The following is a 19,547-nucleotide window of genomic DNA, read 5'->3' on the forward strand; positions in this document are numbered from 1 at the left end:
CCATAGCCAGCATCCAGACTCCTTCCATCCTTCCTTCGGTTTATGCAGACTTTGCAGATGTGTTTGAGAAAAAAGCAGCCGACGTGCTGCCACCGCACCTTGCCTATGACTGCAAGATCGACCTCCTTCCCGGAGCCCCACTTCCTAAAGCAGGACGTATCCATTCTACAAGGCTGAAACCAAATCCATGGAGGAGTACATCCAAGAGAACCTAGCTAAAGGTTTCATTCGCCCTTCTTCTTCTCCTGCTGGGGCTGGCTTCTTTTTTATCAGTAAGAAGGATGATGGGCTCAGACCCTGCATTGACTACAGGGCCTTGAACAACATAACCATCAAGAATCGCTATCCCATAACCTTGATCACTGAACTGTATGACTCACTCCAGGATGCTCGCTTTTAAATTGGACTTACGTGGGGCATACAATTTTATTCGCATTTCTCCAGGCCACGAATGGAAGACCACCTTTAACACAAGATCGGGGCATTCCGAATACCTTGTAATGCCATTTGGGCTGTGTAATACCCCTGCAGTTTTCTAGGCATTTGTCAACAACGTCTTCCGTGACTTCCTCAACCGCACTGTCATAGTTTATCTAGATGATATCCTTGTTTTTTTCTTCCACTTTAGAGGAGCATCACAGGCACGTGAGACAGGTGCTACTTCATCTCAGAGTTAATTCTTTGGTAGCAAAGCAAAAAAAATGTGAGTTTAATCAAGTCCAGATCCAATTCCTTGGATATGTCAACTCGAAGGAGGGTTTTGCCATGGATCCTGCTAAACTCACCGCTGTACTAGAATGGCCTCAACCTACCTCTTTAAAGGAATTGCAGAGGTTCTTGGGGTTCTCCAATTATTACCGCAAGTTTATAAAGAACGTTTCTCAAACAGTAGCGCCTCTCACTGAATTGACAAAACAGAACAAAGACTATAAACATTGGCCTCTTGAGGCCATAAATGCCTTTTCTTGTCTGAAAAAGGCTTTTTGTTCAACTCCTGTGCTCTGCCATCCTGATCCTGACCTACAGTTCACTTTAGAGGTTGATGCCTCCGAGATAGGGGCTGGAGCAGTTCTTACCCAAAGGGACCCTTTGACTTCCAAGTCACACCCTGTAGCCTTTTTCTCTAAACGTTTTATTCCTGCTGAGAGGAACTATGATGTGGGTAATCGTGAACTCTTAGCCATTAAGATGGCCTTGACTGAATGGCGTCAATGGTTAGAGGGCACCGCCAGTCCTATTCAGATACTCACCGACCACAAGAATCTGACTTACCTAGAAACTGCTCATCGACTCAATCCTCAACAGGCCAGGTGGGCCTTGTTCTTTTCCCGTTTTTACTTTGTGGTCTCCTATCTTCCTGGGGCCAAGAACAAGAAGGCGGACACCCTTTCCCGACAGTTCCCTCACTCAAGTGATTCCTCAGAAGCTCCTATTGAACACATCATACCCCCGTCCTGTGTGATCGCTCAACTCAATACCACCCTTCTGCAAAGATTGCAACGTGCTCAGTCTAGTAAACCTTCTGGTGTCCCCATGGCCTCTGATATCCTCTTTGTACCTCGGAACCTATGTATCCCTGTGTTAGTATGGGCTCATGATAGCAAACTCTCAGGACATCTTGGTTCGACTAGGACATTCAGGCGTCTTTGCCAACATGTTTGGTGGCCTACTATGAAGTCTGGTGCTTAGGACTACTTGAAAGCCTGCACAATTTGTGCTGCCAACAAGACTCCCCGATCCTTGCCTCCTGGCTTGCTCCAACCATTGTCCATTCCCAAATGACCCTGGACACACATAACAATGGACTTCATTGTGGATCTTCCCTCTTCCAACCACCATACAGTTATCTGGGTTGTGGTGGATCACTTTTCTAGACTGGCTCACTTCGTACCCCTAACCAAACTGCCTTCTGCTCAGGAATTATCATCCCTTTTTCTCTTGCATGTGGTGTGACTTCATGGCATTCCTGTGAATATTGTTTCCGACAGGGGTCCACAGTTCATCTCTGCCTTCTGGAGAGCCTTTTGTAAGTTGATTGGAACCACTGTTTCCTTGTTGTCTGGCTACCATCTTCAGACTAATGGACTAACTGAGAGAGCAAACCAGGATCTTGAAGCCTACCTTAGAGCCTTTGTCAACACTCGCCACACCAACTGGTCTGAATTGCTACCCCTAGCTGAACTGGCAAGAAACACTCATTGGCACTCTTCTCTTCGATGCTCTCCATTTCAAGCTGCAGCAGGGTATCAACCACTCATCTTCCTTCTTTCAGCTCAGTCCACTGGGGTTCCTGCCGCAGACCGACACGTCACTGAACTCACCACTCATTTGCAACGTATTCGCTCTCAGCTGCGTTCAGCTGTCTCTAGATATAAGAAGTTTGCTGATCGTCATAGGGCTTCTGTACGTGCCATTCCAGTGGGTGAACATGTTTGGATCTCCAATTGGGGCCTAGGTTTATCGGTCCTTACAATGTCCTGAAAAGACTGTCTCCTGTTGCCTACAAAGTGGCCTTGCCAAGAACCCTACGCATACATCCTGTCTTCCTGTCTTGTCATCTCACTACTCAAACCATACATCAAGAATAGATATACCCAGCTCCGAACTCCTCCTGTTCCAATCAGCCAATAGAATGCGAGCTCAATCCTATTGGCTAATTGGATCAGCCAATAGGATTGAAGCTCAATCCTATTGGCTGATTGCATCAGCCAATAGGATTTTTTCACCTTTAATTCAGATTGGCTGATAGAATTCTATCAGCCAATCGGAATTCAAGGGACACCATCTTGGATGACGTAATTTAAAGGAACATTCATTCGGGAAGAAGATGTCGAAAGAAGAGGATGCTCGACGCCGGATGGATGAAGATAGAAGATGCCGTCTGGATGAAGACTTCTGTCTGTCTGGAGGACCACTTCTGCCGGCTTGGATGAAGACTTCTCCCGGCTTCGTTGAGGACTTCTTGCCACTTCATTGAGGACTTCTCCCGGCTTCGTTGAGGATGGATGTCGGCTCTTCAAAACTGTAAGTGGATCTTCAGGGGTTAGTGTTAGGTTTTTTTAAGGGTTTATTGGGTGGGTTTTATTTTTAGGTTAGGGTTTGGGCAGCAATAGAGTTTAAAAGGGCAATGGGGAGCTTAGGTTTTTTTTAGTTAGGATTTTATTCTGGGGGTTGGTTGTGTGGGTGGTGGGTTAGCTGTAGGGCTATTGGTAGTTTAGTTTAGGCTACTTTTTTATTTTGGGGTCTTTTTTATTTTGATAGGGCTATTAGATTAGGTGTAATTAGTTTAAATATCTTATAATTTATTTTTTTATTTTGTGTAATTTAGTGTTTTGTTTTTTTGTAATTTTTTTTGTAATTTAGGTAATTGTATTTAATTTATGTAATTTATTTAATTGTTGTATAAGGTTAGGTGTTAGTGTAACTCAGGTTAGGTTTTATTTTACAGGTAAATTTGTATTTATTTTAGCTAGGTAGTTAGTAAATAGTTAATAACTATTTAGTAACTATTCTACCTAGTTAAAATAAATACAAACTTGCCTGTAAAATAAAAATAAACCCTAAGCTAGATACAATGTAACTATTAGTTATATTGTAGCTAGCTTAGGGTTTATTTTATAGGTAAGTATTTAGTTTTAAATATGAATTATTTAGGTAATGATAGTAATTTTTATTTAGATTTATTTTAATTATATTTAAGTTAGGGGGTGTTAGGGTTAGACTTAGGTTTAGGGGGTAATAACTTTAGTATAGTGGCGGCGACGTTGGGAGCAGGAGATTAGGGGTTAATAACTGTAATGTAGGTTGCAGCGATGTAAGGGGTGGCAGATTAGGGGTTAATAATATTTAACTAGTGTTTGTGAGGCGGGAGTGCGGCGGTTTAGGGGTTAATAACTTTAGTATAGTGGCAGCGACGTTGGGGACGGGAGATTAGGGGTTAATAAATTAAGGTAGGTGGCGGCGATGTTAGGGGCGGCAGATTAGGGGTTAATAATATTTAACTAGTGTTTTCGAGGCGGGAGTGTGGCGGTTTAGGGGTTAATAACTTTAGTATAGTTGCGGCTATGTCCGGAGCGGCAGATTAGGGGTTATGCGGGAGGGCCTCGGTTTAGGGGTTAATAGGTAGTTAATGGATGTAAGTGTACTTTTTAACACTTTAGTTATATAACTACTGACTTTAGAATGCATTACGAATCTTGCGGGATAGGCTGTACCGCTCACTTTTTGGCCTCCAAAAAAAAGCTTGTAATACCGGCGCTATGGAAGTCCCATTGAAAAAAAGACTTTACGCAAATTGCATAAGTTAATTTGCGGTACGGCCAAAAAAGTGTGCGGGACAGCTGTATCTACAAGATTCGTAATAGCAGTGGTAGTGCTTTTTTACTCATAACGCAAAACTCGTAATCTAGCCGCTTGTTATTTAAATAGTTATCCTAACAACATCACTATCCCATAAACGGGACTATTGAACATTGCTAGCTCACCTAACTATTAATATGGCTGTCAATTCTCTGGACACACCCTAATACCTGTTGAGCCTGTTAAACCACTCCTTCAGCCTGGTTCTAGGGAACCTCTTTCCCCTAGAAGCCCACCACATGCACTCACACCCCATGGAGAGGCAAACATTTTAACCCTTCTCACTTGACCATATTCTATGAATGACTGGGAGCAAACTAGTACCCCTGCCAATGACTGGCCTGATTCCATCAGCCCAGTCCCGCCAACCTCCACAGTTCATTCAAAGTCCAAAATAAACAGTTGCAGGCCAAAATCATTAAGATGGACTCCATCACCCAAAAAGAACTCTCCTTCTCCAACCTATTTAAAAACTTGCACATTCATTTTTTATATTACCTGCATTTTCTGTCATTTGTATTCTATGGAATGCAAAAACCTAACACTCCTACATGCTCTACAGGGATTGGTTGATATATATAGGAGCTTGTTTATAAATCTTCCTAACTGGACACAGCACAAGTAGGAAGAAAAACAACAATAAAGAAGCTTTCCAAGGGATGTGTCCTTGGCCCATAAAGCAGTTCACATTTTTATAAAAAGTGTTGTGTGCTATGTAAAATACAGAATATCAGAGAATGGCAATGTTTTGTCCTACTGTTACAGGTTACATTTCTAAATGAAGATCTAGCAAACTTGCCCTTATATGTCGTATCATGGAGCATAGCAAAGAGTTGGGTATCATCAAGGGATAAAAATTACAAATAATAATAGTAACTATCTATAGAGAAACTCAAGCAGACACACAAAGAGTTTATATATGTAGGGTGACACACCTTGAGGACTTCTTGTAGGTTTTCTACCTACTACAAAAAAACAAAAGGCAGTAAACTTGAGTAGTATCTAAATAATATATATCACCTACACATACACAGAAATATAGGCACTGGATCCAGTCTTAGAGAACAGGAATGGTGCAAAGTAGAGTAGAAGGTCAATATGAGGAGTAGGGTTAGATATTAAAATCATTAGAGGGCTGCACTGGTATACTTGAACAATCCAATATAGATTTATTTTTTTAAGAATTCAACATATGTATATACTATATATATATATATATATATATATATATATATATATTCCAAATAATGACCCATGATTAAATCAAGAACATAGCATAATAACTTATCTTACAGTGCCACATATCTGTATGCAGAGCCACAAACTGAATATATATCTAAAATTAGTTTTGGAAGAAGAAAAAAATTATAGTGCATCATATAACCATTTTTACTCAAGAACCACATTTTTTGTTATAGGAATTCTTTCATTAATATGTACAAAAAAAAGCTTTCAAAAGCTAATAGGTTTATACAAGTGTGGTTTTCCAGTTTAATCAAATTAACACTCTATTTTTTAATTAGATTTAAATGCATTTAACTCTAGTACAAAGCTCTTTTTAATGAATCTTATTAATAGAGAAAGTCACCACACAAGAGGCCTACAGCTGAGAGAAAAAAAAGGTTTGAAAAAAATATATATTTAAAAAGCTGTTTCCATGATAACAGTTGAGCAAATTGACTACTAGATTTTATTGTAGAATTATTATTATTATTATTATTATTACTTCCTGCGTGTGTTTTTATTGGCCCATCAGTCGTCATCTGATAAATTTTCATAAATATATTTAACAATGTTCAAATGATTTTATATATATATATATATATATATATATATATATATATACTGTACATATACATTTATATATATATATACATACGTTTACATTTTTTTCTGTAAAGAATTATGTTTAAATTTGAATGTTTTTGGCATTGATATTTTTGTTGTATGTCATGGAGGATTTAAATAGCTACATTTGAATGTTTTGTCTGTCCTTGAGGATCCTGGCAAGACACGTTATGTTCTATGTATTTGTATTTCACATATAACTTTTCAAGCTAAAGGTGGCCTTAAAATTACCTTTATTTAAATATTAATTATACATGAAAACTATACATTTTAATCAACCTATTACATTTTGAAAGCTACAAATTATCTCAATGGAAAGATTAAATTATGCCATTTAATATGTGTTTCACGTAAAATATTCCACTGTGAGTAATTTCATGCATAATTACTTATTGTTAAATTTGTTCTGCATTGTTCCATGTTGTAAAATGCTTGCTCTTTATCAGTCATGTATATTAAATATTCAAGCAACTGATGGTCACCATTCTAGGATTTGCTCTATAATTGAATGCTTGTATTCATTTTTAAATAGATGTCAACAACTGTATAAAATATATGTTAATTTCTAGCAACTGGGTCACCATAAACACCAGCCAAACTGAAAGCTTGGTCAGTAAGTTTACCCAGATTGGGCAGTATGCTGTAGGATCAGGGTGCATGTTTGTATGCGTTTTTGTGTCTGGTTTTGATTGTGTGTATGTGTGTTTTTTTTGCGTGTGTGTGTGTTTCTGCCAAACTTAATACTGTACAATATGAGAAAGGGGATAATTAGATAATTAGAAAGATTGATAGAGATATGATTGATTGATTGATTGATTGATTGATTGATAGATAGATAGATAGATAGATAGATAGATAGATAGATAGATAGATACAGCCCTGGAAACATTTAAAGTAACTCTCAAGTCAAAATTAAACTTTCATGATTCAGATAGAGCATGCACTTTTAAACAACTTTCCAATTAACTTCCATGAACAAAATGTGCAGTGTTTTTATATTTATACTTTTTGAGTCACCAGTTCCTACTAAACATGTGCAAAAAACATAATTTATGTAAGAACTTACCTGATAAATTCATTTCTTTCATATTGGCAAGAGTCCATGAGCTAGTGACATATGGGATATACAATCCTACCAGGAGGGGCAAAGTTTCCCAAACCTCAAAATGCCTATAAATACACCCCTCACCACACCCACAATTCAGTTTAACGAATAGCCAAGCAGTGGGGTGATAAAGAAAGGAGTAGAAAGCATCAACAAAGGAAATTTGGAAATAATTGTGCTTTATACAAAAAATCATAACCACCATAAAAAGGGTGGGCCTCATGGACTCTTGCCAATATGAAAGAAATTAATTTATCGGGTAAGTTCTTACATAAATTATGTTTTCTTTCATGTAATTGGCAAGAGTCCATGAGCTAGTGACATATGGGATATCAATACCCAAGATGTGGAGTCTTCCACTCAAGATTCACTAGAGAGGGAGGGAATATAAATAAAAACAGCCATATTTCGCTGAAAAAATTAATCCACAACCCAAAAAATAAGTTTATTTTCATTTTTGAAAGAAAAAAACTTAAATCAAAAAGCAGAAGAATCAAACTGAAACAGCTGCCTGAAGAACTTTTCTACCAAAAACTTCTTCCGAAGAAGCAAATACATCAAAACGGTAGAATTTAGTAAATGTATGCAAAGAGGACCAAGTCGCCGCTTTGCAAATCTGATCAACTGAAGCTTCATTCTTAAAAGCCCACAAAGTGGAGACTGATCTAGTAGAATGAGCTGTAATTCTCTGAGGCGGGGCCTGACCCAACTCCAAATAAGCTTGATAAATCAAAAGTTTCAATAGCAGAAGCCCTCTGACCTTTCCTAGGACCAGAAAATAAAACTTCCTGAAATCTTTAGTAGCTTCCACATAATATTTCAAAGCTCTTACCACATCCAAAGAATGTAAGAATCTCTCCAAAGAATTCTTAGGATTGGGACATAAGGAAGGGACAACAATTTCTCTACTAATGTTGTTAGAATTCACAACCTTAGGTAAAAATTGAAAAGAAGTCCACAAAACTGCCTTATCCTGATGAAAAATCAGAAAAGGAGACTCACAAGAAAGAGCAGATAGCTCATAAACTCTTCTAGCAGAAGAGATAGCCAAAAGGAACAACACTTTCCAAGAAAGTAGTTTAATGTCCAAAGAATGCATAGGCTCAAATGGAGGAGCCTGTAAAGCCTTCAGAACCAAATTAAGACTCCAAGGAGGAGAAATTGATTTAATGACAGGTTTAATACGAACTAAAGCCTGTACAAAACAGTGAATATCAGAAAGTATAGCAATCTTTCTGTGAAATAAAACAGAAAGAGCGGAGATTTGTCCTTTCAAGGAACTTGCAGACAAACCCTTATCCAAACCATCCTGAAGGAACTGTAAAATTCTAGGAATTCTAAAAGAATGTCAGGAGAATTTATGAGAAGAACACCATGAAATGTAAGTCTTCCAAACTCTATAATAAATCTTTCTAGAGACAGATTTATGAGCTTGTAACATAGTATTAATCACTGAGTCAGAGAAACCTCTATGACTTAGAACTAAGCGTTCAATTTCCATACCTTCAAATTTAATGATTTGAGATCCTGATGGAAAAACGGACCTTGAGATAGTAGGTCCGGTCATAATGGAAGTGGCCAAGGCGGGCAACTGGACATCCGAACCAGATCCGCATACAAAAACCTGTGTGGCCATGCTGGAGCCACCAGCAACACAAAAGACTGTTCCATGATGATTTTGGAGATCACTCTTGGAAGGAGAACTAGAGGCGGGAAGATGTAACAAAAGCAACAGTTCCAGCGCACCCGGTAGCAGTGAGACACAACACAGAAAGTGAATGCAAGGTAGATACCTGTTTATTTAGATCATGTTAGGATTACTTCATACGCCATACATTTCAAAAAGGCTAAATCACCAACAAGTTAACAGCAAAAGACAGGCAGCAGAACAGGGAATAAGAAAGGTCAGACGCGTTTCCTTATGTTACTACATAATCATCCTCAGTGACCATGCCTATTACCCACAATACCATGCTTTATATACAAATCTGCTGATCAATCACAGCAATTAAAGGCTAATTAATATAAAGCCAATCCCAAGAAAAAGTAGGATAATGTGGGCAGGGCATGCCACTGAGGTTACAATGTCTAAACTGTGCATATATAATACAAATAAATACAAAATTCAAATAAATAAAAAATTCAAAAAGTGAAAAAAGAAACAAATTAATGCGGCACTATAATAAAAAACAACATAGTTAATATGTGTACAAACTCATTAAAGACATATCTGCCTGTCAAAATAAAATAAAATGACAGGTACATATATGTGTAAATTTAAATACACTACTTATTATTTATGTTAATATAGTACCACAATAGAATAAATCTGAAATTTGAACTAATGCACAAAAAACAAAAAGCAGAAGAAGTGAATAAAAATAAATATGAAAATAAAAATATTGAAACTCTATTGATCTACAAAAAGTTTAACGTCCCAATCAAAATTTAAACCTGCTGGCACCCTAGTGCCCAACTGAAAAATCCAATATACCTCTCTTTTACTGAGTGCAATGCCTCTGTTACCACCTCTTGGGTGTCTGGGAATCAGTTGGATCGCTTGGAATGTCAGCAGTGAGCTATCGGAATTGTGATGCTTTTTGAAATGCAGGGGGATGGGAGTAGTGGACTCTGGATCATCAATTGAGCGTAAATGCTCAAGAAAGCGATCTTTTAGCGCACGTGTCGTTTGTCCTACATACTGTCTGAAACACCCCCTGCAGGTCAAAAGATATATAACATAGCAAGAATTACATGTCATATATTCACGAATGTCAAACATCTTTTTGTTATTAGTAGATGTAAAACTAGTGCCAAAAGACGCATAGGCACAAGACTTACATCTACTGCTTCCACATTTGAAAAAACCAGGTTTAATAGAGAGCCAGTTTCTTTGTGGTTGTTGCCGTGACAACATAGAGGGAGACAGTATGTTCCCAAGGGTCTGTGCCCTACGAGACACGAAACAAACACCCTCTTTGACAATATCAACCAAGCTGTCATCAGTGGTCAGAATAGGAAGTGCCTTCCTAATTATATCACAAATTTTCCCATACTCCATGCTATAGGAAGTGATAAATTTCAATTGTTTAAATTTATCAATATCCTTTGATCTACCTGACACGAAAAGGTGTTTTCTGTCTAATAGATCAACCTCAAGCTTAGTTTGTTTTAAAATATCAAGTGAATACCCTCTCTGGGCTAATCTTTCAGTTAATTCACTGGAATGCCTCTCATAGCTCATATGATTTGTGCAATTACGCTTCACCCTCATGTACTGACTTTTTGGGATAGACTTGATGGTATGCTTAGGATGACAAGATTTGGCATTCAGAATTGTATTGCCAGCTATGGGTTTACGGAACAATTCTATGTCAATACATGATTTCTGAACATTAGAATGTAATTCAATGTCCAAAAATGGAATCGAATTTTTACTACTTTCCATAGTAAATTCAAGATTCAATGAATTGTTCTGTAGATACGCTAGAAACGAGTCAAGGAGATCCACTGGACCTTTCCAAATCAACAGAATATCATCAATATAGCGACCAAAATAATGTATATAATCTCTGAAGGGGTTCCCATCTCCATAGACGTGGGACAACTCCCACCAACCCAAATATAGGTTGGCATAGGAGGGGGCAAACTTCGCCCCCATCGCTGTCCCACGCCTCTGGAGATAGAATTCCCCCTCAAAAAGAAAATAATTGTGGGTCAGCAAATAGTCAACTGAGACCTCTATGAAACGTTTAAGAGCGATATCATATGAAGAAAATGTATCCAAAAAAAACTTAATAGCTAAACCACCTTTGTCATGAGGGATACAAGTATATAAAGAGACCACGTCAATTGTGATAAAAACAAAATTTTCCTGCCAAACTATGCTTTCAACCTGTGTAATAACATCAGACGTGTCTCTAATATAACTCATAAGACCCATAACAAAGGGTTGCAAATACCCATCTATCAGTTCAGAAAGAGGCTCATTTAATGAGCCTATTCCTGCCACTATGGGTCTACCTGGTGGTCGGGTGGCATGTTTGTGGACCTTTGAAAGATAGTGAAATATAGCTGAAACTGGATGCTCAGTGTACAAGAAATCAAAATTGGCTTGTTTAATTATACCATCATGTAAAGCCTGCTCTAAGATAATCTTTAGAGCTGTTTTATAAAAAAAACACAGGATTATTTTTGAGTCTCTCATACACTGAAACATCCAGTAACTGTCTGTAAGCCTCATCCAAATAGTCCTGTCGATTAAGAACCACCACTTTGCCACCTTTATCTGAGTTACGAATGACAAGCTCCTGATTCTTTTTTAGTTCTTGAATAGATAAGAATTGTGCCTTAGACAAATTATCTCTGTTATGTCTTTTATCAGATTCACAGGAACTGAGTTTTTTCAATTCAAGTTCAACTGTTTTCTGAAAGACTTCTATGGAATTGGATCTAGATTTAACTGGATAAAATTTTGATTTACCCTTCAATTTAGTTATATCCTGAGAAACCCCTATATTATAAGGGTTTAACTCTAGATTCTCTCTATCCAATTCCATAAGATCCAACACAGAACATTCTTCAGAAAAATCAAGACCACTTCTAGTGGGTATTAGCCTTTCTCCACCTGCCACATTCGATACAGTATCAGTAACTCCCTTAAAATGTTTTTTGAGAACAAGCAACCTCACAAATTTATTGCGGTCAATAACTGTATTAAAAAGATTGAAATGTGTGGTGGGAGAAAAACCAAGACCCAGAGACAAAACCTCAATCTGTGTTTTAGATAGAACAAAGGAAGACAAATTAATGACATTATCAACATTCATGCATATTTCTGGAACTGTGTGGCTCTCTTCCTCTGTGGGTATCGCCTGAGCTTGGGTGTTGGATCCTGACTTTGATTTCCATGATCGTCCTCGTCCCCCTCTGCGTATTTTTTTCGGCGTGCAGTGGATTGCTTGTGTCCCTTCCCGTTTTTTGACTGTGACACTATGTTTGTTTCAAGTGCAAAAGATGTTGATTCATCATTAGCAGGGGCAATCTCAACAGATGTCTCAATGTCAGAGGAGTCATAGTCATATTCAGTGTCAGTATCTGCAAACCTTACTTTCTTGTTCTCAGAGCCTCGACCTTTATAGGAACTTCTGTATCTCCGTCTAGTATTAGTCACAGTCCACTTATATACTTTATTTAATTCATAGTCCTGTTTATCTCTCATTATTAGGTCCGGTCGTAATGGAAGTGGCCAAGGCGGGCAACTGGACATCCGAACCAGATCCGCATACAAAAACCTGTGTGGCCATGCTGTAGCCTCCAGCAACACAAAAGACTGTTCCATGATGATTTTGGAGATCACTCTTGGAAGGAGAACTAGAGGCGGGAAGATGTAAGCAGGATGATAACACCAAGGAAGTGTCAGCGCATCCACTGCTTCCGCCTGAACATCCCTGGACCTGGACAGGTATTTGGTAAGTTTCTTGTTTAGATGAGAGGCCATGAAATCCATCTCTGGAAGCCCCCACATCTGAACAATCTGAGAGAACACATCTGGATGGAGAGACCACTCCCCTGGATGTAAAGTCTGGCGGCTGAGATAATCCACCTCCCAATTATCTACACCTGGGATATGCACCGCAGAGATTAGACAGGAGCTGGATTCCGCCCAGGCAAGTATCCGAGATACTTCTTTCATAGCTTGGGGACTGTGAGTCCCACACTGATGATTGACATAAGCCACAGTTGTGATGTTGTCTGTCTGAAAACAAATGAACGGTTCTCTCTTTAGCAGAGGCCAGAACTGAAGAGCCCTGAAAATTGCACGGAGTTCTAAAATATTTATTGGTAATCTCGCCTCTTGAGATTTCCAAACCCCTTGTGCTGTCAGAGATCCCCAAACAGCTCCCCAACCTGAAATACTCGCATCTGTTGAGATCACAGTTCAGGTTGGGCGAACAAAAGAAGCCCCTTGAACCAAACGATGGTGATCTATCCACCATGTCAGAGAGTGTCATACATTGGGATTCAAGGATATTAATTGTGATATATTTGTATAATCCCTGCACCATTGATTCAGCATACAAAGCTGTAGAGGTCTTATGTGAAAACGAGCAAAGGGGATTGCGTCTGATGCTGCAGTCATGAGACCTAAAACTTCCATGCACATAGCCACTGAAGGGAATGACTGAGACTGAAGGAGCCGGCATGCTGCGACCAATTTTAAACGTCTCTTGTCTGTTAGAGACAGAGTCATGGACACTGAATCTATCTGGAAGCCTAAAAAGGGGACCCTTGTCTGAGGAATCAAGAAACTTTTTGGTAAATTGATCCTCCAACCATGTTTCCAAAGAAACAACACTAGTTGATTCGTGTGAGATTCTGCAGTATGTAAAGACTGAGCTAGTACCAAGATATCGTCCAAATAAGGAAACACCGCAATACCCTGTTCTCTGATTACAGATAGTAGGGCACCCAGAACCTTTTAAAAGATTCTTGGAACTGTTGCTAGGCCAAATGGAAGAGCAACAAATTGGTAATGCTAGAAAAGAGAATCTCAGAAACTGAAAGTGTTCTGGATGAATCGGAATATGAAGGTATGCATCCTGCAAGTCTATTGTGGACATATAATGTCCTCGCTGAACAAAAGGCAGAATAGTCCTTATAGTCACCATCTTGAAAGTTGGTACTCTTACATAACGATTCAAAATTTTTAGATCCAGAACTGGTCTGAATAAATTTTCTTTCTTTGGTACAATGAATAGGTTTGAATAAAACCCCAAACCTTGTTCCTGAGGAGGAACTAGCATGATTACCCCTTAAGACTACAGGTCTGAAACACACTTCAGAAAAGCCTGAGCTTTTACTGGATTTACAGGGATGCGTGAGAGAAAAAATCTTCTCACAGGAGGTCTTACTCTGAATCCTATTCGATACCCTTGAGAGACAATGCTCTAAATCCAATGATTTTGGACAGAATTTATCCAAAAATCCTTGAAAAACCTTAATCTTCCCCCTACCAGCTGAGCTGGCATGAGGGCCGCACCTTCATGCGGATTTAGGGGCTAACTTTGGTTTCCTAAATGGCTTGGATTTATTCCAATTTGAGGAAGGCTTCCAATTGGAAGCAGATTCCTTGGGGGGAGGATTGAGTTTTTGTTCCTTATTCTGATGAAAGGAATGAAAACGGTTAGAAGCCTTAGATTTACCCTTAGGTTTTTTATCCTGAGGCAAAAAAACTTGTTTTCCCCCAGTGATAGTTGAAATAATAGAATCCAACTGAGAACCAAATAAATTATTACCTTGGAAAGAAAGAGATAGTAATCTAGATTTAGATGTCATATCAGCATTCCAAGATTTAAGCCACAAAGCCCTTCTAGCTAAAACAGCTAAAGACATGGATCTAACATCAATTTTGATAATATAAAAAATGGCATCACAAATATAATGATTAGCATGTTGCAGTAAGCGAACAACGCTAGATATGTCAGAATCCAATTCGTGTTGCGCTAAACTTTCCAACCAGAAAGTTGATGCAGCCGCAACATCAGCCAAAGAAATAGCAGGTCTGAGAAGATTACCTGAATATAAATAGGCCTTCCTTAGATAAGATTCAAGCTTCCTATCTAAAGGATCCTTAAAGGAAGTGCTATCTTCCATAGGAATAGTGGTACGTTTAGCAAGAGTAGAAATAGCCCCATCAACTTTGGGGATTTTTTCCCAAAACTCTATAGATTTTGCTGGTAAAGGATACAATTTTTTAAACCTTGAAGAAGGAATAAAAGAAGTACCTGGGTTATTCCATTCCCGTCAATAGGACTGGTTACCTCAATATCCCAAGTAATTAACACTTCTTTTAATAGAGAACGCATATACTCTATTTTAAATAAATAAGTAGATTTGTCAGTGTCAATGTCTGAGGAAGGATCTTCTGTTTAAGATAGATCCTCATCAGAAGAGGATGAATTATTATGTTGTTGGTCATTTGAAATTTCATCAGCTAAATGAGAAGTTTTAAAAGACCTTTTACGTTTATTAGAAGGTGGAAATGCATACAAAGCCTTCATAATAGAATCAGAAACAAATTCTTTAAAATTTACAGGTATATCATGCACATTAGAAGTTGAAGGAACTGCAACTGGCAATGTACTATTACTGATGGAAACACTATCTGCATATAAAAGTTTATCATGACAACTATTACAAATGACATTCAGTGGAATAATTTCTACAATTTTACAACAAATGCACTTAGCTTTGGTAGAACCGATGTCAGGCAGCAATGTTCCAGCAGAAACTTCTGAGGCAGGATCAGATTTTCGTGACAAGAATGACGCAATAAAGTTTAGCCTAATACCCGCAATTGCAAGAAGTAGTCAATTGAAAAAAAGACTAAACCCCAGGTAAGAAATAAATTTCTTAAAAATGTTTACATTCCCAAATATGAAACTGACAGTCTGCTGAAGGAAATACATGAACCTGACTCATGGCAAATATAAGTACAATACATATATTTAGAACTTTATATAAATACATAAAGTGCCAAACCATAGCTGAGGTGTCTTAAATAATAAAAAACATACTGACACCCATCCACATATAGCAGATAGCCAAACCAGTACTAAAACAGTTATTAGTAGAGGTAATGGTAAATTGAGAGTATATAGTCGATCTGAAAAGGGAGGTAGGAGATGAATCTCTACGACCGATAACAGAGAACCTATGAAATAGACCCCCGTTAGGGAAATCATCGTATTCAAATAAGTGATACTCTCTTCACGTCCCTCTGACATTCGCTGTACTCTGAGAGGAATCGGGCTTCAACAATGCTGAGAAGCGCATATCAACGTAGAAATCTTAGCACAAACTTACTTCACCACCTCCATAGGAGGCAAAGTTTGTAAAAACTGAATTGTGGGTGTGTATTTATAGACATTTTGAGGTTTGGGAAACTTTGCCCCTCCTGGTAGGATTGTATATCCCATATGTCACTAGCTCATGGACTCTTGCCAATTACATGAAAGAAATTCATAGTATATACGAATATGCATTTGTGATTGGCTGATGGCTGTCACATGATACAGGAGGAGTGGAAATAGTCACCTAATCAACGCTCATTCAAGTATGAGGGGTGGTTAGGTAATAAAGGCCTAATAAATGGTAACCATCATTAATCACCTAATCAACCCCCATACAGGTATGTGGGGTGGTTAAGAGATTAAAGCCTAAACCGACACCTCCCAATGCAAACTAAAACTACACTTACAACTAACCACCCTTCTAAACTAACCCCCCTCTTAACTAAACCCCCCTCTAAACTAACCCCACTAAGTTACAATTAAAAAATCTGTTACAAAAAAATTAAAAGAAGCTAAGTTACAAAAAAAACAAAAAACTACAGTATCCAAAATAAAAAACCCACTATTATACCTAACACTAAACTACATGGCCCAAAAAACAAAAAAAAACCTAAACGCTTACACTAAAATAAACTACAATAGCCCTTAAAGGAGTCTTTTGTAGGGCATTGTCCTATAGTGATCAGCTCTTTTGCAAAACAAAATTACATTTTAATTGTCACTTAGGGGGTTTAGTTTAGAGGTTAATTTTCTTTGGGGTATGTGGCGGCATAGTGGTTAATAGCATAGTACTTGCTGTGGGTATATGGCAGCATAGTTAGAGACATAGGGGTTAATAGTAAGTTTATTGCGGTTGGTATGTGGCAGCAGAGGGGTTTATAGTTAAAGAGATAGGGGTTAATAGTTTATTGTTTGGGATTGTGGGGTACTTCAGTTTAGGGGTATTAGGATTAGTGGTTAGGCAGACAGCAGTTATATTTAAGGGATCCTTTACTATACATCGCCAGAACAATTACATGTATAGTAAACGCCTCTCTGCGATGTCGCTATGTCAAGAGCTTGGAATATTGCAACAGGCTCACTCGACATAGCGGTGGATCCCTTTGAATATTTTGCCGCCTCATAGCACTTTCGATCATTGGGGCCTCAGTGCTATTGCATTGTCTTTTTATAATGCATTTGTTGATTATGCAAAACTTCTGTATTCACTGGTCCTTTATGAACATTTTTTTATTCTATAAACTACTGACAACATTTCTCCCAAATTCTAAATAAAAATATTGTCATTTAGAGCATTTATTTGCAGAAAATGACAACTTATCAAAATAACAAAAAAGATGCAGTATTTTTAGACCTCGAATAATGCAAAGAAAACAATTTCATATTCATTTTTAAACACAATACTAATGTTTTAACTGAGCAATATTTGGCTGAATAACCGGAATAACCCTGATTTTCAATCTCCACCAGTCTTTCCCATCGCTGTTGGGTGACTTTTTGCCACTTCTGGATCTTCCTCTTGATTACATTTCAGAAGTTTTCAATAGGGTACAAGTCTAGAGATTGGGCTGGACATGACAGGGAGATCTGGTGGTCCTACATCCTCACCTTGAATGACCTGGCTGTTTGGCATGGAGGATGCAAGTTTTCTTCCAGGATAACCTTGTACGTGGCTTGATGCATGCATCCTTCACAAAGATAAATCTACCCGATTCCAGGTCATCTTCTCTGATGAGTCCAATTTTCAGCTTTGCCCAACATGTAATGGTTAGATGGAGACCTGGAGAAGCCTACAAGACACAGTGTCTCACATCCACTGTGAAATATGTTGGAGGATCAGTGATGATCTGGGGGTGCTTAACAAGGCTAGAATCAGGCAGATTTATCTTTGTGAAGGATGCATAAATGATGTATACATGTGTGTGTGTGTGTATATATATATATATATATATATATATATATATATATATATATATATATATATATATATATATATATACAGTATATATATATATTCACACATATTTATATGTAGACATACTGTATATGTATAAAATATAGCCCTTTCCATTAAAATACCTTATCATATACCATATACCTTTTAACCCTTATAAACATTTTTATTAATATTTATTTTAATATTTTTTTTATCAGTTAGTGTATTTATTTTGTGTTTGGTTCACATTTTATTTAACACTTAGGGGCCGATTTCCTAAAGTGCAGACAGACATGATACAATGTAGCGTATCATGTCCGCCACACATCAATGAATGCTGACAGCATACATTGTCGGCATTTATCACTGCACAAGCAGTTCTGGTGAACTGCCTGTGCAATGCTGCCACCTACAGATTTGCGGCCAATCGGCCGCTAGCAGGGGGTGTCAATCAGCTATATCATATAGGATCGGGCGGATTGAAGACCGCAGCTTTAGAGGCAGGAAAATAATGTCTGCAGGCACCATTCTCTGGGATTGGAGTTAAATTTGTGGGTCCAGTAGATCACACACAGAGTTTGGTTTCCTCAAGAGGCGAGGTTACCAATAATTATCTTGGACTTGTGCAATCTTTAGGTCCCTTCAGAGCTGTCCTCTCCCAAAAGGAAAAACTTGTCCAAGTTTTCATTCTAACAATGTTACAGCTGTAGTTTATATTCATCATCAAGTGGAAACTTGCAGTTCCATAGCAATAATTTAGAAAGTCTCAAGGGCTTTTAATTGGACAGAGAAACATTTTCTATATTTCACATCTCTTAGTAAGTGATCCCTTCCACAGGAATGTTTTCTTCTTCAAGTAGTTTTCTACTAGATTGTGGAACAATGGGGTCTCCCAGAAAAAAACCTAATGACTTATGTTTTACAGATTTATAGTTTGAATTGAATAGAGCATTCTTCATTAATCTGAATGCTACAGTCAGGCCCCACAGAACTTTGTTTGTGAACTTGATTCAGATGTCTTTTTCTCCAATAATGAAGATCTTGAATCTCTCATCTTGATGGTTTAGAGCCTGGTTTCTCAACAGCCGGGCCGTGGCCCAGTACCGGGCCATGATAGCCCTGCTGGTGGGCCCTGACCTGTCATGCCCCCACTGCACACTCTTACCCTACTGCACACCAGGGGCAGACTGACCAATCAAGGCCCCAGGAAAACTGAAAAAACACTGACCCAAATGTATTCAAATTTATGCAAATGAACATGGTAGCCTCTCTATCCTAATCCCAACAGGCCCATCAACCTCCAGAGCCAGGACCCCCAACATTAAGGGCCAAAGAAAGGGCCCCCAACCTCCAGGGCCAGACCTCACACTCCATGGCCCTCACAGCGACAGACCCTCGGCAGGAACCCCCACACTCCAGGGCCCCCACTAAACACACACTGAAA

Source organism: Bombina bombina, chromosome 2 (assembly GCF_027579735.1).
Source record: "Bombina bombina isolate aBomBom1 chromosome 2, aBomBom1.pri, whole genome shotgun sequence".
Taxonomy (NCBI): Eukaryota; Metazoa; Chordata; class Amphibia; order Anura; family Bombinatoridae; genus Bombina; species Bombina bombina.